The sequence below is a fragment of the Macrobrachium rosenbergii genome, chromosome 55 (genome assembly GCF_040412425.1).
Source record: "Macrobrachium rosenbergii isolate ZJJX-2024 chromosome 55, ASM4041242v1, whole genome shotgun sequence".
NCBI lineage: Eukaryota > Metazoa > Arthropoda > Malacostraca > Decapoda > Palaemonidae > Macrobrachium > Macrobrachium rosenbergii.
The window spans coordinates 33,097,768-33,121,992 of record NC_089795.1 but is presented as its reverse complement, the minus strand read 5'-3'; the positions used below and the strand labels follow the sequence as shown (position 1 = coordinate 33,121,992).

General features: G+C 36.5%; 2 protein-coding genes across 3 annotated transcripts in view; one reads left to right on the top strand and one right to left on the bottom strand.

Moving 5' to 3' along the window:
• LOC136835943 (diuretic hormone receptor-like) overlaps nucleotides 1–24,225 on the top strand; it is a 185,612-nt gene that overhangs the window by 90,976 nt on the left and 70,411 nt on the right. The window lies entirely within an intron of this gene.
• Nucleotides 1–24,225, bottom strand: part of LOC136835944 (monocyte to macrophage differentiation factor 2) — a 263,773-nt gene that overhangs the window by 181,000 nt on the left and 58,548 nt on the right. For both annotated transcript variants that reach the window (XM_067099830.1, XM_067099831.1), the window contains exon 3: nucleotides 3,688–3,762. The gene's annotated coding sequence lies outside the window, so the exon portion shown is untranslated. The remainder of the gene's footprint in view (nucleotides 1–3,687; nucleotides 3,763–24,225) is intronic.

Below are 24,225 nucleotides of genomic sequence, written 5' to 3'. Positions count from 1 at the left end.
TTCATCATAATTAATTCACTGAGAGGGTTCCTAAAATAATAATAATAATAATAATAATAATAATAATAATAATAATAATAATAATAATTCTTTTAACGTGCTTTTCCTCATTTTTTGTGTGGGGTAAGCACGATGCCTTCTTTTGAAGGACTTGATTAATAATAATAATAATAATAATAATAATAATAATCATAATAATAATAATAATAATAATAACGATTATTATTATTATTATTATTATTATTATTATTATTATCACATGAGACCCATGAACGTTCTACAGTAACTCAGCACTCTAAAAAGAAAGAACTGAACTATTTCAGGGCGTCACAACAACAATGGTCACTGACTACAGACAGAACCCGTGGACTGTGCTCTTATACTTGATTCTCGTATTCAGCGAAAAATCTGAGTCAACTTGTTACAACGCAATAATAAAAATAATAATAATTATATCACTCAATTATTGAGTCAAAATTATTTTAAGTTAATACACATCATCCTCATTCCAGGTAAGTGCGGAACAATCCTTTTGCGGCTCTCATCATAACGCTAAAATAATATTTTGCTTCACAAAGATGCTTAAGTGGCTGATTATATCTTGAGTTTTGTTGGCTAATGCTGCAACAGTTTTTTTTTTTTTTGTGAAATTAAAGACATGTCTATGTCTAAATAAGATAGGCCACTAGGCTTCCATTCTCATCGAATTTCACATTTAAAAAGATACCACAATAAAACTTCCTATAGCTAACACACACACACATATATATATATATATATATACATATGTATAATATATATTTATATATATATATTATATATATATATCCATATATACTGTATATATATATATATATATATATATATATATATATATATATATATATATATATATATATATACATATATCATTAAATGAGAAACAAACACATCACGAAAAAGAGAAACTTGGCAAGAAAGCAGTCATTAGAAATTGGATAAGAACAAACAGTCCTCAGCAAACAGACTGCCCTGACATAGACTATGTGATTGCCGTTTGTCTCGAGGAGCTCAGAGTCCTTCACTGGGCGCCTCTCTGCCTCAGGCCTTTCTGTTAACATGATAAACACGAAATTCAGAATAAATTTCACTTGAATAATCAGTAATGTTTCTGTGTATAAATTTACTGTATACAATTTCGTTTAGCCATCATTCGATGAAGAAGTAGCTTTGTAAAGGAAATATTAAAAAAGTACATATATCCTCCTACATTAGAAGAAATATGGAAAACGAAAGGCTTTCTCAAATGGGTAAGGTTTTTAACGTATGCGCTTGGATTCGTGAAATTAATTTATAATGCTTCGAGCGATGAGGAAATATCAATATTCCTATTCAGTGTCGTCAGACTGTGAAAAAAAAAATGCTTGAAGGTTATTTTGCATGTAGTGAGTAATGTGAGATTTCAAGAATTTACAGGCAAGGGTTTGATGAAATAAAAATAAATATGAAGAATAAAACTAAGGTCGGCAATAATTTTCCCTCCAATACAGCATGGAATAACAACAATTAAATGAGCTAAGCTAAGAAAAGCGATTTTTTTTGTTTTTGAGTAGGCTATCAGTGGAAAAGAAACGTACATTTGTTGGCATCAGTTTTATCCGGTTCATAGCGATATTGATATAGAATTCCAGAATAATTTTGTTTCCCCGCCCGCCACAACATTCCGAAGATCTACAGGTAACCATCATCATATTCTTAAAGGGGAGTTGGACAGTTCTGAAGTCGTTCCAAGAAAGGGATTTTCCATCCCTGTACAAAACTCGAAATGTCAACAATATATGTCTGTATGAATGTATGTCTGCATGGCTGATAGACAGCCGGTGTCTGTGTGTCTGTAGCACTGACAGACTCATGCAGGGTCACTATTTTCAAAGGATTTTGTACAGCAGCTTCAAGGATTTCTTGGAGTGGCCTATAAGAAAAAAGGACCTATTTGGCATAGTTTTGGTGTTATTGGCGGCGGTTCTTTTATGTATTTCCATTGACATAAATAATCTTTTCCGACCACAAAACTCGAAGTGTTCTTCTAAACAAAGTGTGATCTTGCAAGAACATGCAACACCAGACACCTCTAGAATGGAATAACTCGGTCAAAACTTATCTAAACACACCAAAGGGAAAGACAACGTACGTAATCTGTTTTTGTTACAATAAACAAAAAGAATAAATAGAAGAAACACGCAATACCAGAAGATTAACCTCTCACTGGTCAACACAAACAGTCTGGGTCATGACGAAATGAGACGAAAGGCAATGCTTATTCCTTTCTAGTCGCTCATTGCACAACAAAGAAGCAATGAACTTTTGCTGTCATCACCTTCACCCCTCTCTCTCTCTCTCTCTCTCTCTCTCTCTCTCATCTGTAAGTTTACAGACAATGATGACAGTATACTTAGTTGCAGTAATAAGAGTACAATTAAAGCAGCAAATACCCGAAAGTCATTTAAGACACTTAATATATTTGAAGAAATGGTTTCCTATGAATATCACCATTACTGTGCAGTTTAATCATTACATGATTTTGCAAATTTATTAGATCAAAACGATACGCTCTTGATTAACTGGCCTTTATCCACTCAAATAGCAGGTTATGATGAGTGAGTATCCTTGGTTTCAGATATTCACGGAAGTTTAGCTGAGCAGCACTTGAGAAAATGGACTTTAAACCAACCACTTATGCTGATCCTTAGAATAAGCTTCCACAATAAAAGCAATTCGTTTTGAGATACGTAAATGATAAATGGGGAGGTGATATAGCACAGAGAACTAAGCCAGAAGGACTTCGAAAGACCGATTTCAAGCTGTGAAATGTTCTAGGCAACATACGTGCAAGTAACGCCGCTCTAAAATGCCGCGTTCGAAAACGCTTTAACATGGAAAGGAGAAAATGTAGGAATTTATTTCACTTATATTTGTTGAGATTATCTCACTTCGAACGTGAATTCGAACTTAAAGCTCGGCATCTTTCACGTCTCCATCAGACTGCTGGATGATTGAGTTCGTTTAGAATACGCTGACTTACGCTAACACGAACCCTATATTCCAAGGTGTGCCAGGGATCATGAGCCTGTTGTGAACCTCCGGACTTTGACCAACCAACAGAGAAAACAATCAGACATCTAAAGAGAACTGCTCCTTGAAACGCATCTGACGACTACAGTGAATGTGATCTACCTGTCACAACAAAATTAAACCAGAAAACGCTGTTGCCGATCGCCAAACAGACTGAGAATGAGGAGATACACACAGCCTCCGACATCACAATTACTAAGCTTACTACATTTAAATGCAACTAAGTCAAAGAAAGAACTAAAGTCGATCTGAATTAGTATCTTCGCGTATCCATAAATGTTTCGAGCGATATGATACATCTTTTATCCCGTCATAATAAAGTTTCTAACCTTTTACGGATAACGATATATTTATTAGGCAAATCATAACTCACTTCAAGAGAATGCCTTCTGCGCAGAATCAATGACCTTGGCATTAGATTCATTTAAATACGGTATATCCGAAAAAGCACTTTAGATATATAAGCTACAAAATAAAAAAAAAAAAATAATGTACGTGCACTCATCCGTCATGCGACCTAATTACACACACTGCATATTAATATAAATTCATGACAATAAAAAAGAAAATCCATACCTTCCAGCACAACCATTTGCAAACGGCGACTGCGCAGAAGTATTCTGTGTGCTAAGGCAGCCCCACCAAACCACACTGAAATATAGAAAGGAAGTGTCGTCATCAATATAAAAATCCTATCGACAAGTGGGCATATGAAGCTTAAGCCTTACAATTGCACGAAATTATTCAAACGTTTTCTAAACCAAGTATAGTTTATGGCCCTACACATCGGGCACCGTATACATAAATGCATACATACATACATACCTGTACACACACATATATATATGTATATATGTACAGAGTGTATGTGTAATAAGCAGTTCTCTATACCCAGGTGCGGTTTCACAGAATAGACAAGGTGATTAACTCGTTAATTTAAGCGCTGAATTGAGGATAAGTTCCCAGGCAAAACATCCGTAATTTAAGCCATTTCAATTTTCAATATAAATGTGATATTTATATATATATATATATATATATATATATATATATATATATATATATATATATATATATATATATATATATACGTATTTTAAACCTTACTTTATTCTAGTCACTCATGACCCCAAGAGGAAATCAACGAGTCCCTTTTTTCAACTTGCATCATAATCAGCAACCGAAGTCTCGCAATGTGCAGCAATCTTCCCCACCCACTCATTAACATGAAATTAGACATGGCAATTAAGCAAGAGACGGCCGGCGAAGTCCTAAGGAAACACCGAGGCTTTGTGAATAATGAGAAATGAAGCGCGCATCAGTAAGCCCGTCCTGTCAAGGGGCATTTATAAATAACATATCGGGTGACCCGTGCGTGGAATAAGGTAAAAGCTGAATAAACCACGATCCAACTCACAACCTAACGGGAGAGATGCACTAAAGAAAGGTAGGAACTCCAGCCATTACCCGCGACTCGAGGTTCTTCACTTATTTTTCTGGCGATGTTTCACACTGCCTTTAGCTCCTGCGCTGCACTCACTTCAGCCTTTTCTTTTTCTGGTTCTTACTCTGCTGGCTCTGTTTGAACCAGTGCTTACCACTGGTTCAAACCACTTGGTTGCGTTTCACGGAAGTGTATACAAAAAGTAAAATTTCATACAGTTTATGTCATTTACATTTTGTTAAGAAATTATCTGCATAACTTGCCCTGTATTTTATACACACTCACACATACTTTGCACACAGATATAGTATATATATATATATATATATATATATATATATATATATATATATATATATATATATATATATATATATATATATACGTGTTTAAATGTCTATATACATTATATATATATATGTGTGTGTGTACATATATACACATATTTAATATATATATATATATATATATATATATATATATATATATATATATATATATATATATATATATATATATGTATATATTATATATATAATATATACCTGTATTTAATGGGAGTTCATCAGTTGCTGAACTACATATCTGCTAAGTAACCATAATTCTATACAAGTCACGTTACTACACCCTCTCAGCTCATAGCTTAGAAATTTGTCTTATCGGAATTTTGAGGGAAATATGTCACTCCAGCCTTCTTGAGGAACTTCAAAACAGCTACCCAATTCCCAAGGCATGGCTAATCGTCTACCCCGCTAAGCCAATCAAGCTAGCAGACAGCTCTGCAACCTCTCTCCCTGCACACTAAGAAACAGACAGGCTCACCACCTTACTCATGCTGAATGAAAATCACCCAACACATACATACACAAATATTGTAGTTATTACAATTACATGCCTATCTGATAACAAGTGACCAGTACAAATCAGTTCCTCATTGGCCGGGTGGGTACCGTTCTCAGCTAGCACTCTGCTGGTCCCGCATTCGATTCTCCGACCGGCCGATGAAGAATTAGAGGAATTTATTTCCGGTGATAGAAATTCATTTCTCGTTATAATGTGGCTCGGATTCCACAATAAGCTGCAGTTCCTGTTGCTAGGTAAACAGTTGGTTCTTAGCCACGTAAAATAAATCTTATCCTTTGGGGCAGCCTAGAAGAGCTGCAGCAATAAGCTCAGTGGTCTGGTTAAACTAAAGGTATACTTAACATTAGTACATTCATATATATTATATATATATATATATATATATATATATATATATATATATATATATATATATATAATAATATATATATATATACATAGATTAATAGATAGATATATTACATAAACACATGTATATATACTGTATATGTGAGTTTGTGTGCATAATGCACTGGTCACTTCTCACCACATACGTATACAGGTATAATTGTAATAACCACACTATTTGTGTAGTCAAAAGCCTACCATACTAAGCAATTGTAATTCTCAGTGTCCTCCGTCAGTTTTAACTTCATGCAAAGCAACGATAAATTATTACTTTGGAACTGATCACCAGCTCAGTCACACTTTGAATCACAATATCCCATCATTAGGCTTACGCCAACTTTTTCCACTCTTGTGTCAATCAGCTCTTCCTTTCTTCTATATAGTCCAATCATACATAAAAATAAATATGCAGAAATATAATATCATATAATATATATGCAATATTATAAAATATATATATATATATATATATATATATATATATATATATATATATATATATATATATATATTATATATATATATATATATATATATATATATATATTCATCACTTATGCATGTATGACTTTTTTTATATTGACAAATAGTAAGCAGAGGCCAAAGGCAAGCAAGTGGTCACAGGTCACTATCTATCACTGTTTCTAAACTGTACATGACTAGAATCCAGACCGAGGCAGAAGCATTTATCATTTATAATTCCTCGTGAAGTTATTTCCAAGGTATAATGAACTGATATTAGATTATATTTGCAGCTTAATATATATATATATATATATATATATATATATATATATATATATATATATATATATATATATATATATATATATATATATATACAGATAGTAGATAGATAGATATATATTTATATAAACTTCATTGAATACATAAAAAAAAGGAAGAGCTGACTGACACAAGAGTGGAAAACGTTAGCGAAAGCCTCATGCTGTGATCTTGCGCTTTGAAAGTGTGATTCAGCTGGTGATCAGAGTGTGTACGGTAAATCTGGATGAAGGAAAGGTTCCTGAGCAATAACTTACAGTCCCCTTATATTAAGGAAAAGCTGACAGTGGACGCTGAGAATTTCTGTGGTTTAACGTTGCTTAGCACGCTCAGCTTTTGATTGAGAATGTAAGACGTGACAGAAGGTTCGATAGGGGAAGAAAAGTAGGGATTCAGGTGAGGAACAGGGTGTGGTCACAAGAGTTGCATGGAAATTATGTGAGAAGCCTGAGAGTAAAGAAAAAACAAAGGTGTGAAAGAATCTACCGGCAGGAAATATGGAGGATGCTGATTATGTAGGATATCGAAGATAAGTTGTAGAGAGCAATCAAAAGTCCGCAAGATGGGAAGCAAAGCAATTGTTAGAAAAAGAAGAAAAGGCAGTGATTGGTTTGCCTCTTTGGCTGCTGATTATATTTTTGAATGGAGGGATGAGAGTTTGAGAAACGAAATTAAACGTAGGTGTAAAGTTGTGGGAGAAAAAATGACCCGTGAAAGGAATGTCGAAAAGTTGACGGTTACAAACGATAACCGTTCTGATTGGGGATCACGAAAAATAGCTACAGAAAAAAAGCTGCAGAAACAAATGAAAGCGTTTGAGAGTATTCAAAGAGCATATAGCAGAGAGTAAATGCAACCAAGGGTAAGGCAATTGGACAATAGATGTTAATATGGAGAGTGGAAGACTGGAAGTGACTGATCTGTACAGGTATTCTGAAGGCACTTTAAAGAATAATGATAAGATGAGGAAAAAACACCTGGGTCACAAAATAAGTGAAGCAGGACTCTTGCTTCAACCAGGGTATAAATATAATGGGCCTCTAATCACGGATATGTCAGAAAACTTGCAACATATTGCAATTTGCTTGCAATGCAGTAGTTTGCAAAGAACCTTCGGGAAAAGTTTTTATTAATTCTCCACTCTCAGCCAAAGCTCCCACTAGATGGGTTGCTATGATACCCTTCCTTGGGTATAGCCTCGGTTCAAATAAAAAAAAATTCTTATAATTTTTCCATCGCTGGAAATTCTTTAAAAAATTAGTTTTCATTCTTTTCATTCTATAACTAAATCTTTATGCAGTACAATACTTGCTATACATAACGAGGCTACCAAGAAGGGATTGTTGAGCAATTCTCTTTTATAGAAGTTCCTCTGACATGTACACTGAAATGTGGTCAGCCTACTGGGAATGCTTTTGCACGCGCATGGATACTGATAATTCAGAGTCCCTTGTTCTAGACTCAATAAAAATAAAAGGAAAGTAAAAATTGCTTTACTAGGATTAGTGATTTCTAGACTCCAGTTCTAAGCAAGTAAATCTTAAAGCACCCAGAGTTAAAGAAATACGAAGTTAAATATTTAGTCAAGTGGATCTGTCAAAAAGGCTGATTTATACCAGGTAAGGAAAACATGAATTCACAAACAATGAACTGCAGAACCCCACAAATCTTCGGACATGGTCCAAATAACAGCACACATAAGTCAGTCAGTCTCTCTCTCTCTCTCTCTCTCTCTCTTTTATTTTCTTATATTCTGAGCTAGTCAAGCTGACTGGTCCTTTTCAGAAGCTTTGACTCGGACGTGAAGAATGTATGACTCTTACAACGATAACACAGCACCACAAGGCAACAAACAATTGGATCAATAACAGGAAAAATAATCAGCAGAGTCAAGCAAAGTCAGTAACAGACACGGTCATAAATTCTGAAGTCCTAATAAAGACAAATAAATGACGAGTCGCATGAAGGTACACGATGAATGTCAATAGATACTGTCTTCCTTATAAAACTTCATTTAGTTAAAAGGCTCATTGAGTGGCAAATAGTATATGCAAATACCTCTCTCTCTCTCTCTCTCTCTCTCTCTCTCTCTCTCTCTCTCTCTCTCTCTATATATATATATATATATATATATATATATATATATATATATATATATATATATATATATATATATATATATATATATATATATATATATATATATATATATATATATATATATATATATATATATATATATTGTTTGAAAGTGTGTGCCACTGTGGAATTTGTCATAAAAAATAAGTTATTCTCTCAGCCTCTCTTTCTCTCTACAATCTATGAATGGTATCAGTATTTTACCAATAACACGTAAGAAAGGTATCCAAACAATGAGTAGCCGGCGTGTAATCCCGTACAATGGGAAGGTAGGAATGCAGGAAGGGTACTTTTATCCTCCTGACAATGGACGGCTCGATGGAGGAAAGGGGGACATCGTGTGGTATCTTATTTTAGCTAACAGTAACAATAACGGCAATGACAAAAGCTACAAGAAGAGGAGGGGAGGAGGAGGAGGAGGAGGAGGAGGAGGAAGCAGAGATCACCTACAGTTTCAGGTTAGCGAGAACAAGAACAGAAACAGCATCAGGTTAACAACATTACGACCATGAAAGCAACAACAATAACAACAAAAATGGTGCCTCCATAAGATCAACAACAGAAAGGAGACCAACAACTGCATAAGCTAAAGCAATTACAGCTGCATAAACCAGCCGAACAACAAGAACAACAGCAGCAAAATAAAGGGATGATTTGTTCTTAGAAAGGTTGTTAAGAAAGCCCGCTCTCGATTCTGCCAGAAGGACGATGCGCAGGATACGCAAGGTGAAGAGGAAGGGACAGATTTATTGCTTGTTAATCTCTCGTCCCACCAACGTTAAAACTTATACGCACATGATTTATAGATCAAAAGAAAAAGAAAGAAAGAACCATCTTAGTTGCTTTTACGGGCCAATATGGCTGATCACCCAACTGGGTAGGTTTTTGCATTAAAAAAAAAGTCTTAGTAAAAGAATTTTCTTCCTGCTTCTGTTTCCTGGCTTATAGCTATCGCCTACTTCGTGTTTCTCATATTCCTTTTCCCTTTCTTACTTTTGTCTCCCGTCCATTTGACTTTTTCTGTTACAAAAAAAAAATAGTGCCAACTAAAAATTCGGAACAAAAGCCACAATAATGTCGAATGAAGACTTACAACAAAACATCAGGCAAAAGATATTCCTTTTCAATTTTATTGCGACGCAATATCTCGATCGTGTCTTCTGGTGCCCTGAGCATCAGCAACACCCTTCCGGTTCCTCTGCAACTGATAGATCCAGGGACTCACGCTAGTGAGCCGAGGCTGGTAACCACTGGACCTACAACATGATATGTCCCATGAAAAGGGTTGCGTCGTCTTTCCGTTCCAATGCTTGTACACTCTATCAACCTTCCCTCATAACTCACTCAACGTTTCGCTTTATCTATTTTCTCAGCGTGACTTTACATATCAAAACCTCACCCTATCTCTTACTTTACATTATTTTTTCCATTTGTAATTTCGAATTTCTCGCTTTTTAAATCTTCCCTCCTCCACAGTCCATCTAAAAATCTTCCACCATTTTTCGCCCATTCAGACTAAGAAGCAAACTTTCCTTTCACAAAGTGGAGTTTGCTTACAATCATTTCGTGCGATCCAACTTTTGCATCCCCAAAACAATTTTCTCGTCCAAACCTTTTTCCTCGGCTCCTACTGACTCTCTTTCGCTTATTCCGTGATTCACTTCTTCTCTTATCAAACCATTAACCTTATCCTGTACTGATAAATACCAGTGCTAACCAACCATCTTAATCTCCTCCTGTCTACGCTGACGTTTATTGCTACATTATCAGTTCTTTTTATTTGCCCTCATAAATATCTGCAATGTTTGTCATACCCCTAAAGTTCGACATATCCTTATTGGGTCTCCTAGTTAGGGGGCGGCGGTCAAGGGTCACTGTTTCTCGAGAGTTAGAGGCGATGAGTTTAAATGTCCTATTTTAGGAAAGGATATTAACGAGAATTTTCTAATTTTGTTAATTACTTCGTGCTTATCATATCGTAAGCTTACATTTTTTCATATTTCATCTTTACTTACTGTCTCGGTTCCTTATTGTTTTCATTTGATCTCATTCTTATTTTTATGCAGTTTTATAGATTATAAAGTGCAAATCGAAAACCACGTGACTGTGACCACAAAGGGCATAACAAACAACTTGTCTTCCCCAACACAAACTTTCAGCCTTTCACCATTCTTTGCAGCTTCTCTTCGCTATCACTAGTCAACTCCAAATCACCTGGAAGCATCAGCCACTCTACGTTCTCCCCACCACTTATTAAAAAAAAAAAAAATTGCCTCTGTATCACTAGTGCTTTTCCTGACTTCTTCCATCACCCCCTTGCATGCAAATTGAAACCTCCATGGAGAAAAACACTTGTCGAACATAATGTCTCTCTCTCTCTCTCTCTCTCTCTCTCTCTCTCTCTCTCTCTCTCTCTCTCTCTCTCTCTCTCTCTCTCTCTCATGTATTTGTAGCTGTGTTTGTGAGTATCAAGAAAGAAAGAAGGAGAGAGAAACATGACCTACATGTAAATTTCACCTGTTAGTGGACGAACCTCTACGAAATATAAATGAGATATTGAGATATTAATATAATCTCTCTTTTTTTCTGACTGCATATGACTTCCACCTTTTATTGGATAACTATTTTCATTATCCTGAAAGCTTTGAAGAAATGGGGCGCTAATTCTATCTACTTTCTCTGTACATATATATCATTCTGAACTACAACTGGGTGACTTACTTGATTACACACACTCACTCTCTCTCTCTCTCTCTCTCTCTCTCTCTCTCTCTCTCTCTCTCTCACACACACACACACACACACACACACACACACACACACACACAGCCGGTACATCACTCCCACCTATTGTTGGATAAAAAACATGGTTATCCTCATAAATAACTTTCATACATAATGTGGCGTTAATCAGTCTGTCTGTCTGTCTCTCTCTCTCTCTCTCACACACACACACACACACACACACACCCAGTATATCATTTTCACCTATAACTGATAAATAACACGTTTACACTATTAACTAACTGTAAAAAAAAATTTTAGTTGATATCTCTCTCTCTCTAACGCACACACACACACACATATGCACACGCTCTCTCTCTCTCTCGTACGCAGACATACAAAAAACACACACACACAGCTAGTATTTCATTTCCACCTATTGCTGGATAAATAACATGGTTACACTAATAACTAACAGTAAAATAATAATGTTGTATCGATCTCTCTCTTTCTCTAACACACACACACACACACATATGCATCCTCTCTCTCTCTCTCTCTCTCTCTCTCTCTGTCTCTGTCTCTGTCTCTCTCTCTCTCTCTCTCTCTCTCTCTCTCTCTCTCTCTCTCTCTGCCTGCATATCGCATCCTGAGGCTTGTACTGTCGTGCTACCACCCACTCCCAGCATCCTGGCAGGCAAAGATGAGATCGATGATAAAGAAGGAATACCGTACCTTCTCCTCATCCTCTTGTTAACGGTTGGCGAGACACGTTGACTGAAGGAGCACAGGAAAGGAAAGGAGAGAGGAGAGGAGTAGATGAAAAGATGCGCGGCTCTCTTGAAAAGCAAATGGAAGAAAGGCGGGCGGGTGAGAATGGAAATCTTTACCGAGAGTGTTAAAAACTGGAAGGGGGAACAGACGTGGTAAACTATAGGATATAAATGGGGGGTTAAAAAGAATTATAATCTCCAACAATATGAGATTATGAAAAAAGAATTGGAAGAAAGCGGGCGGCGGAAAAGGAAATCTGTAAATAGATAGATAGATAGGTAGACAGATAGATAGGCAGAGAGATAGATAGATTGATAGATAGATAGATAGATAGATAGATAAATAGATAAAGTTTATTGACCACAACATACATATTTATTCAAATTACACGTTCTTGAATATGGTCCAACAAAAGGACATAAAAATGAACATACAAATCTTTTGAATCTAAAAAACCTTGACCAGAGCACTTGAAACCATACTACCTGACGTTTTCAGCATTTCATTTTTTACAAATTAAACTTTAAATCTGAATGCAGCTAAATAAAGGAAAACCTTATAACCATTTCAGCAGAACCTTAACTGCTCCTACTTCCTCCTGCAAAACATGGAAGTGAAATATACTCTAGAAAAAAATTTTAACATTCAACATGCCGAACAACACCTTTTATCAATTCTTAGCACTCCAACAGGATGAAAGATAAAAAAAAAATAAAAACTGGAAGAGAAGTGGGCGATTGAAAAAAGGAAATCTATACCAAGCGAAATAAAATAGGAAAAATGACAGACGCGATAGATCTATATAACGGAAAAAAGTGTACAATGAAGTTGTAGCATATGAGAGAACATTGAAAAAAAGATGGATTACACTAAATGAAGAAATATATTTTAAAAATTACCAAAGAATCTAAACCCGGATACAACAAAAATCACAGGGTAAACCAATAGAAACGAAACGTAAAAGACATGTATAATGAAGCTGTTGCCATCACAAACAATAAAATAATGGATTGTGTAAAAACACAGAAGTGAATAAACTAAATCAAATAGGAAACGCACAAAAATCATCATCTGATTAAACAAGAGATATTAATAAACAGTATAATCAATTGTTGATGACATACTGTTGAACAATGAAAAAATAAGTACAAATGTGAAAAATCACATATTTGTAAAAATTACAAGGCTCGTGGTTGCATGTGCTAAACTTATCGAGACAAGCATTAAAGTTCAATTATAACAGAAGAAAAAAGTAATAAATTGAATTTGACAGTAAAAAGATTGTAAAGATGCAAAAGGAGGAAAACCTAGCATTTCCACAATGGAACAATTGAGACGAGAGAGTTGAAAGCAAAATGGAAGAAAGAGAAAATGAGCGGCGGTAGAGTAAAAGGAACGAAGGGGTTGCAGCTAGGGGCCGAAGGGACGCTGCAAAGAACCTTAACTATTGCCTACAGTGCACCGCATGAGGTGCAATGACGGCAATAACCTCCTACGAGAACTAAATTTGAAAAACAAAAGCTAAAATCCGTTATTTGGAGAGACCTTGGTACCTGCATGACAGGTTCTCTTGACAGCGGCGGCTTGCTTTGTTCATCGCGAGGATCCGGGCTTCGTCGAGGTACCACATTAAACGCTGTCAAGAAACTCGAATGTTTCGTTCGTCTTCCTGTCAAACTGTGGGATGTTCTTCCTATCAGTTTTCATGATATCCCTACTTTCAAGTTTGAGTGATATATATATATATATATATATATATATATATATATATATATATATATATATATATATATATATACAGTATATATATATGTATGTGTATGTGTGTGTATTATACAGTATATATAATCTATTTACATATACACATATACATAATTTACATGAGTGTATATATATTTAATTTACATGTATAATATTAAATATTATACTGTATATATATATATATATATATATATATATATATATATACATACATAGATTCTAGTGTGTTTGTGTGTTGATTTGTTTGCTTATTCAATATTATTTTCAATTTCTGTTTTCCCTTTGCGTTCACGTATGGAAATTCTTGATCAGCTATCTCTAAGACTAACTCCATGTTTGTTCATTCCGAACAATAATAAAATTATGCATATTACTAAAACCTGGCAAAACCCACTAGGCCATCTCTTCCAACGTTCACTTTATTTGGTGGTGGTTCGTACCCTTGAATTAGGCAATTCAAGAGACTGTTTCTTTCCCTCAGCCGAAAAGCTACAGAATTCTCATTCCCATTCTTATATTCCCTTCTACCATCCTTTCCCCTTTTCTTGTTTCTTATAGGTCTGGGCTAGAAAACGAAATTATGTTGCCAATCCCATTCGCCCTTTGCATTTCGGAATATTCTGCCAACTTTAATGCAGCAGGAACAAAATAACCTCCGGGTGAAAGTCGCCCAGTTATTCAAGAAAATCTTCAGTACAAGCAGAAGCAACCCCATATGACGAATGCTCAGCTTTCTAAAAGATCTTCGGTGAAAACCAAATCAAATCTAAGCGAAAGAAAATCTGGATTCCAGAAGACCTCCAGTATAAATAAAAGCGTCTCTGAATGAAAGATCAGCGTTATATAAGACCTACCTTCAGTACAGACGAAAGCAGATCTTCAGTAAAAACGACTCTGCCAGCAAGTGAGAGAGACCACCAACATTCCAAAAGACCGTCTACAAAAAAAAAAAAAAAAAACTTCTATTCATTTCGTTCATTCATTTTTTCCGCACTGAGGGTCTTCTGTACAGTTGGTCGTCTTTCACTCAAAGTCTGCACTAAACTTCTGGAAAAGTTAGTCGCCTTTCACTCGAGGTGCTTTTGTTTGTACAGAAGCCCTTCAGTGCGAACAAAAACACCCCCCAAATGAAAGACGACCAAAATATCCCCGAGCGAAGACGCCTTTAAGAGAAGCGATGAACTATTTGTCCTTCAGTGTCTGCCTTGTGTTCTTTGCAGATTTCAGCAACCCCCTGACATAAAATTCCTCGCGAGCCATCGAACTTTTCAACACTAAAGTTGGTCATAAAAACTGTTAATTGAACGTTAAACACCTTATGGCTGGCGCGGAGCGTCAGTGTCGCTTAGAGATGTTAGAGTGAAATGGTTGAAGGGGAAAAACAGTGAAAAGTTGAGGAGAGAGAGAGAGAGAGAGAGAGAGAGAGAGAGAGAGAGAGAGAGAGAGAGAGAGAGAGAGAGAGAGAATAATTCTTAAAGGGTACAAATTGATCCAGTCACAATGTTTTTCAGGCAATTTAATAAGGCACAGTTTCCCTAATCAATGTACCAGATTCCCTAATCTGACAATGAAAATGATGTTATCACGAATATTACATCATTACAGTCATTTTTCATTTCACACACACACACATATATATATAATATATATATATAAACTCATGTAAACCCATAAACAATGGGGAAAAGTACTCGGTTAACGATGCATACCAAAAGATATGTTATCGCAAACATAAATCATGAAGAATGAAGTCGCTAAAACGTCATGATTTTATAATGACATTTGAAGTTCACTAGTCAATTAATAATTGGCTCTTTAAGAGCCAACGGTAAAGGAAAACTTACACGGAAAGGACTACTAATCCTATCAACATTAATAATAATATACAACAGGAAATAAAAATGACAAAATATTATTATTATTATTACTATTATTATTATTATTATTATTATTATTATTATTGTTATTAACCGAGCTGCAACAATACTAGAAAAAGCAGAATACTATAATCCCTGAGGTTCTATAGGGAAGGCAGCCCAATAAAAAAAAATACAAATACAAAAGCAAAAAAGAAACTATGAAGGATAATAAATCGCTCATGAACGGCAGAGGCAAGAGCCAAGTCATCGCTCTGTCGTATAAGATACATTGCCCCTTCTCCACCCAAGCTAGGACCAGGGTGAATCAGGCAGTGGCTGCTGATGACTCAGCAGATCACCCTCTACCCTACCCATCCCGATCTCAAAAGGACATTAAACTCGTGTTGCCCGTGAAATCTATAAAGCCTTGCAAGGGGCTCGAAAATTCTCTCTCTCTCTCTCTCTCTCTCTCTCTCTCTCTCTCTCTCTCTCTCTCTCCGCAAGACTTTATAGATTTCTCCTTATTTATGGGTTATATATATATATATATATATATATATATATATATATATATATATATATATATATATATACTTATATATTTATATCATTAATATATATGTATATATATCTAATTTATACACACACACATTATATATATACATAATATATATAAAATCCAACAAGACTAAACGCTTCAAATATATAGTAAGACTCCTGACAGTCTTCTAAACAAGAAAGCATTCTGCACACAGTTTGAACCTCGGGAGTTCCAACAATTCAACTGCATGACGAGAGATCACTCTAAAATTTGGTCGCATCTGAACCTTCAACCACAAGTATGATAAAGTTTACCAGTTAAGGGTAAAAGAGGGATTTTCCTATAAGCTATACAAGATAAGAAGACTTAAGGACAAACCCTACGTCTATTGTGATTCATTCTATCTTTCGCAAGATAAATAGTCTCATATCACAGAGCTCCCGCGTGCCAGGAGAGGGAAAAAAAAATAAATAAAGAATTCGTCCAGGGGAAGGACAAGAATAACAAAAGCCCTGGTTGCACAGGACGAGGAATAGAAGTGCTGATCAGAGAGAGAGAGAGAGAGAGAGAGAGAGAGAGAGAGAGAGAGAGAGAGAGAGAGAGTGTACCAAACGCGCCAACAGAAGAATGGTTTCCACCCAGTGGGGTAAGGATCACCTTGACCAGGTCCTCCTGGTATGTTGGCATACATTTTAAAGGAGCTCTCTGTATTCAAGTCTGTTATTTCTTTCTCTCTCTCTCTCTCTCTCTTTGTCCTCAGCTTCGACCAACGGCAGTCGACTAAGAACTAAGTAACCTAATTCACTGCTTGTGTCAACAAAGGCATGCTGGTTTTATTTTTTTTTTTTAAAGAAAAGCACCCATGACATTCCATTCCACGACTGATGCGCTGATGAGAGAGAGAGAGAGAGAGAGAGAGAGAGAGAGAGAGAGAGAGAGAGAGAGAGAGATTTTATCTGGTTCTTATTGTGTTAAACAATTTACACAAAATAGTACTAGAAAGGAATCCATCATTTGGGGCAATCCTGTTCAAAAGATTCCAATCCCAGGAAGTTACTGACATCTTGCTAAAAGAGAAGCCCTCAAGTAATAATAGAAATGTCAAAGTCTTAAGCATAAGTCCTGTTAGATGTTAGTAGACTTACAGTACAAACACTTCTTAAGTTTTGTTTCTGTTGAGTGGCAAGAGTCGAACTGTCCACACTTAAAAAAAAAAAAAAAAAAAGCAAGTAAGTTCGAAATGGAAGGTGAACATAAAGTACCGTAAAAACTTAAGCTAATATTCGGCTAATCAATGACATTTCAATTATGCTGCAGTTCATTCTTAGGCTTGGCTATTTTAACTAAGTCTGACTGATAGTTTGTAAATTTATCATTTTAAGTTCCAGTAGCTGAGCTGAATTTACATTGGATGGCCTAGTACCCGTAAGACCTGAGCTTTATTGGACCGGATGTAGTTTCAGTAGTAAACGGCTTGTTAACAATGGATGAGGTTGTATCAGCAGAAGCTGTTTAGGGCCAGAGTCGCAATAACAACTGATGAGGTAGTATCTGTAGACCCAGTCTGATGAGGAAGAATAAGTATTAGCGGTTTAGTACGAGAACTAGCGGGGGCAGTATTCTTAGCAGCAACGCGTTTTTGTCGCAACAAAGCATTAGTTACGTCGCCCATTTCAACTGCACCAAATTTCTGGCCAAAATAACACACGCACATACGAATACATTTTTACAGCTTTACGTATGTGAGAAATCAGACATTTAAAAAACTATATCTAATTAACAAAATTAGTCCTCCCGGGAAGAAACTGGGGCAGAAAAATATTAAGAAGCTTATAAAAGTAGAGGAAAGTAAAGGCGTGCTTGTTCTGCTGAAATCAACTTGAGATCATGTTCCGAACACATGTTTTACAAGAAGCTGCACCAAATGCTCGAAACTAATCTATATTGTCGTGTTAGTAAATGACCCTTCGCCCGTAAATCTGCGGTTAGAGTTGTCCTGGGATCAAAGAATTTAGCAGGAAAATTACACTTTCTCGTCGGTAATGCACTGCGCAACAGCATAAACGGAGACGGTAATGGTCTTCTAGGCCGCATTTGGCGACCGCTGAAACGTACAGCAAATAATAAGGACGCGTCTGAAAAAGGCAGGGCGTATTTTCGTCAAAAAATGAATTTCCGCTTCCTTTCTGGTCCAACAATCGGCTTCGTGATGCCTCCGTAATGAGACGCAACAGAACACAACGATGTCGTGAAAAGAATATAGATCTTATTTTCTGTCTGATGCATTAACACAAGTTCTCCTGCTGCACATTCCGAATGAAGGCTGGCCGGGCAAATAGCAACAAACATGCATCTTTCAGGCTTTACTTCAAAGGAAAATGAACGTTATTAGTGCAGTATTTCTATACTAACTTAGGCATGAAATCGTAATATATTTTCTCGCCATTTGATACTTCTTAAAGACGACTGAACTTCAATTTTCATGAAGGTATAGAGGCCTAGAATGTATAAATGTTTTCAACATCGGTTTATAACCTTCCACACAGACAAGCACAAGCAACTATCGCAATGATGAGCACGTTTCCAATAACATCACGATAGAGGGAAGGAGAGAAAGAGAGAAAAGCAACCAAAGTACAACGCCGTTTTCTCGCTTACACTTTCGGCAAATTAGGCATTGTGCTTTCGATTAACATTATAACAATTTACTACAGAAATCTACACATCAATGGTGAAATTAATAAGTTCAAATCGGAACGAAATACATAAATGAATGTAAAAAGCACAAGATGAGACGAACGAAGGGACCGCGGATTGTGAAAAAAAACAAACTTTAGAAAAGTCTCCTCAAAAATCTAGTTTCAGCAAATCACCAGACCAGAGAAACTTCCAGTTGGCAAAGATAATTATATTCTGTGAGTCAAAGAATAAATGACGCAAGAATGGTAACAGGATTTGGGTAAGACTGGGACTGTTGAGCCGGTTCCTTTAGAGAAGTGAACTGTGGATGCTGAATACAACTGAAAGAAAATAATGTTAAAGCTGTTTGTGCAGAAGGAAAACTAAAAGCCTGATGAATGTCGATGCATGTAAAGTGGTAAAAAGATAACGATGGCGAAGGATGGATCAGAGTATTCTGAGATGGTATGATTACGTGGAAAGAATGGAAGATGATAGGCAGGAGAAAGAGAGTTTAATTCAGAAGTATCAAGAGGGAGGAGGAGCGGAAGATCTGAAAAGGTAGGGTCTTAATATACAGGAAGCGAGAGAATGTATGCAGGGTGATAGTTGTGGTGTGTGTGTGTGTGTGTGTGTGTGTGTGTGTGTGTGTGTGTGTGTGTGTGTGAGAGAGGTGGGAATGACGCAGTGCTCGTGAGCCTTTTGTGTAGGTGTCTGAAGCGGCTAATGTTGCGAAAGTTTTCTGCACAGGGGGTCATCTACGAATCAGCGGTTACGGTATGAAAGTCACAGACCACCGAAATGTTTAATTTTTCTGGAGCCACTGTCTGTCAAGGAAAATGGCTTACGCCGACATTTTATATATATATATATATATATATATATATATATATATATATATATATATATATATATATATATATATATATATGTGTGTGTATATATACATATACATACACACATATATATATATATATATATATATATATATATATATATATATATATATATATATATATATATATATATATATATATATATATATATATATATATATATATATATATATATATATATATATATATATATATAGAGATATAGAGAGAGAGAGAGAGAGAGAGAGAGAGAGAGAGAGAGAGAGAGAGAGAGAGAGAGGGAGAGATATGGATTCAAATTTTTGTAAGCTTGTTATTGGGAAAAAAATTCTCATTTTGCATGTTGCCCTCACGCAACAACAGTCATCAGGAAATGAAAAGTACAAATGAGAGAGAGAGAGAGAGAGAGAGAGAGAGAGAGAGAGAGAGAGAGAGAGAGAGAGAGAGAAACCTTTCACAACTTACAGTTTTTTGTATATTTGTAGATTTTTATCAAAGAGAACGGCCACCAGTTCAGTGCACGCTTATCCATAACCCCGCAGTCTGTTGAAAAGTTGAAAATCCAGACAGGGTATAAAATAGATAAAAGCGAAGAAAACCGCAATCCATTTTTCCTCCCGTAAATCTTCAACTCATGAGGCGACCCTTCAAGTGAAACCGATGAAACTGGGTTACCTGTTACCTGCCTCGTCTCCTTATCCAGGAGTACAACGTGCTGTATTGATACTGATTTGGTCTGAGAGGGATATATAGCGTATATGCATCCGAGACGAAGGAGAAAAATAAGGGAGAAAGTCCCCTTTTCTCTTTTTTTCTGTCTCGTCTCCTTTCTCATACTTTCCTCACTCCGTCTCGTCTCCTTTCTAAGACTTTCCCCTCTTTCTGTCTCGTCTCCTTTCTAAGTCTTTCCCCTTTTTCTGTCTCGTCTACTTTCTAAGTCTTTCCACTTTTTCTGTCTCGTCTACTTTCTCAGACTTCCCCTTTTTCTCTCTCGTTTACTTTCTAAGACTTTCCCCTCTTTCTGTCTCGTCTCCTTTCTAAGTCTTTCCCCTTTTTCTCTCTCGTCTACTTTCTAAGACTTTCCCCTCTTTCTGTCTCGTCTCCTTTCTAAGTCTTTCCCCTTTTTCTGTCTCGTCTACTTTCTAAGTCTTTCCCCTTTTTCTGTCTCGTCTACTTTCTCAGACTTTCCCCTTTTTCTGTCTCGTCTCCTTTCTAAGTCTTTCCACTTTTTCTGTCTCGTCTACTTTCTAAGTCTTTCCCCTTTTTCTGTCTCGTCTACTTTCTAAGTCTTTCCCCTTTTTCTGTCTCGTCTACTTTCTCAGACTTTTTTCTGTCCTGTTTTCTGTCTGTCTCTGTCTCCTTTCTAAGTCTTTCCCTTTTCTCTCCTCTGTCTACTTTCCCTTTTTCTGTCTAAGTCTTTCCACTTTTTCTGTCTCTGTCTACTTTTCTAAGTCTTTCCCTTTTTCTGTCTCTGTCTACTTTCTAAGTCCTTTTTTTCCCCTTTTTCTTTCCCTTTTTTCTGTCTCTGTCTACTTTCTCAGACTTTCCCTTTTTCTGTCTCAAGTCTCCTTTCTGTAAGTCTTTCCCTTTTTCTCTCTTTCTAAGACTTTCCTTTTTCTGTCTTTCTAAGTCTTTCCCCTTTTTCTGTCTCGTCTCCTTTCTAAGACTTTCCCCTTTTCTGTCTCATTTCTTTCTTCTGTCTCCTTTCTAAGTCTTTCCCCTTTTCTGTCTGTCTCTTTCTAAGTCTTTCCTTTTTTCTGTAAGACTTTCCTTTCCTTTTTCTGTCTTCCTTTGTCCTTTTTTCTTTCTTCTGTCTCCTTTCTAAGTCTTTCCTCTGTTTCTTCTTTCCCTTTTTTTCTGTCTCTGTCTTTCTAAGACTTTCCCCTTTTTCTGTCTCGTCTCCTTTCTAAGTCTTTCCCTTTTTTTCTGTCTCGTCTCCTTTCCATGTCTTTCCCCTTTTTTCTGTCTCGTCTCCTTTCTAAGTCTTTTTCTGTATCCTTTCTAAGTCTTTCCCCTTTTTCTGTCTAGTCTCCTTTCTAAGTTTTCCTCTTTTTCTGTTTCCCTTTTTCTTTCTGTCTCGTCTCCTTTCTAAGTCTTTCCCCTTTTTCTGTCTCGTCTCCTTTCTAAGACTTTCCCTCTTTTTCTGTCTCGTCTCCTTTCTAAGACTTTCCCCTTTTTCTGTCTCGTCTCCTTTCTAAGTCTTTCCCCTTTTTCTGTCTCGTCTCCTTTCTAAGACTTTCCCCTTTTTCTCTCTCGTCTACTTTCTAAGACTTTCCCCTCTTTCTGTCTCGTCTCCTTTCTAAGACTTTCCCCTCTTTCTGTCTCGTCTCCTTTCTAAGACTTTCCCCTCTTTCTGTCTCGTCTCCTTTCTAAGTCTTTCCCCTTTTTGACCTTTTTTTCTCTTGTTTCCTTTCTAAGACTTTTTCCCTTTTTCTGTCTCGTCTCCTTTCTAAGACTTTCCCTTTTTTTCTGTCTCTGTCTCCTTTCTGTCTCGTCTCCTTTCTAAGTCTTTCCCCTTTTTCTGTCTCTGTCTCCTTTCTAAGACTTTCTCCTTTTTCTGTCTCTGTCTCCTTTCTAAGACTTTTTTCTGTCCCTCTTTCTCTAAGACTCTCCTTTCTAAGTCTTTCCCCTTTTTCTGTCTCGTCTCCTTTCTAAGACTTTCCCCTTTTTCTGTCTCGTCTCCTTTCTAAGACTTTCCCCTTTTTCTGTCTCGTCTCCTTTCTAAGTCTTTCCTTTCTAAGACTTTCCTCTTTTTTTCTGTCTTTCCTTTCTAATTTTCTGTCTCTTTTTCTCTCCTTTCCTTTTTTAAGTCTTTCCCCTCCTTTTTCTGTCTCGTCTCCTTTCTAAGTCTTTCTTTCCCTTTTTCTGTCTCGTCTCCTTTCTAAGACTTTCCCTTTTTCTGTCTTGTCTCCTTTCTCATAATTTCCTCTTTATTCTGTCTCGTCTCCTTTCTAAGACTTTCCTCTTTCTTCTGTCTAGTTTCCTTTCTATTACTCTCCTCTTTTTTTCTGTCTCGTCTCCTTTCTATTACTCTCCTCTTTTTTCTGTCTCGTCTCCTTTCTATTACTCTCCTCTTTTTTCTGTCTCGTCTCCTTTCTATTACTCTCCTCTTTTTTCTGTCTCGTCTCCTTTCTAAGACTTTCCTCTTTCTTCTGTTTCGTCTCCTTTCTAACACTTCCCCCTTTTCCTGTCTCGTCTCCTTTCTCATACTATCCTCTTTATTCTGTCTCATCTCCTTTCTGACACGCTCTTACTCAAAGCGTTTGATTTTGGTGATCTGTTATGTTCACACCGCTTTTACCCATGAAGAATTACCGTAATTTAACGCCATATTAACTACATTTTTAATTTTTTTAGCATCCAAATGGATCTACCGTGGCGGTGTCTCGATATTGCTTTAGGGCTAATTAACGTTCCGGTGAAAGTGTAGACTCACCGGTGCAAGTCAGTGGAACATTCTCGTTTCCCAGGAGCATCTCCTCGACTGGATGGCCTTTGAACGGATTGTACCCAGAAAAACTGACGTGAAGATCAATTTTATAATCACCTTGTGTGAAAAGACTTTTTTTTCGGATACAACGGCTATAACTCTGAATTTCGAGGGCATGTACTGTACTTTATTCCACGCTCTGTATTTCCTACCGGCACGTGTTCCAATCGATTCAGTCTTTCGATTCGAGCTCTTCAGAATCCTCTCATGAAAAAGAGGTTATGGGAGATCACTGGACGTGTTTCGGAAGACTGATATCTGTCTGAGAGAGAGAGAGAGACTCTCCCTTTTTTTGAGAGAGAGAGAGAGAGAGGGGAGGTGGAGGGTTGCTAATGTGAAGAAATAATAAAGCATTCTTATAAGGTAATAGATGTCTTGTACATCCTTGTGGTGAAAGTTGTAAAAGTTGTGTCTATAATGTACATGATCGCATATGTCTGTGAGTGTGTTCGTTTTTTTTTTTATTCCAAATTTAGTCAGCTAATGAGGTTTTTTCGCACCTATTAACGCTAACAGCTAACATATTTGCACGAACAAAAGATATTCACAAACATACAAAAACACAAAAAGCTTCACAAACATTGTTCACAAACAGATGTTCCCCGTAGGGGGGTAGTGCCGTCAGTGCACCTCATGCGGTGCACTGTAGGCATTACTTAAGAAGGATTTTTGCAGCGTCCCTTCGTCCCCTAACTGCAACCCCTTTCATTACTTTTACTGTACCTCCGTTCATATTCTCTTTCTTCCATCTTACTTTCATCACCAGTCTCCTAACAATTAATTCATAGTGA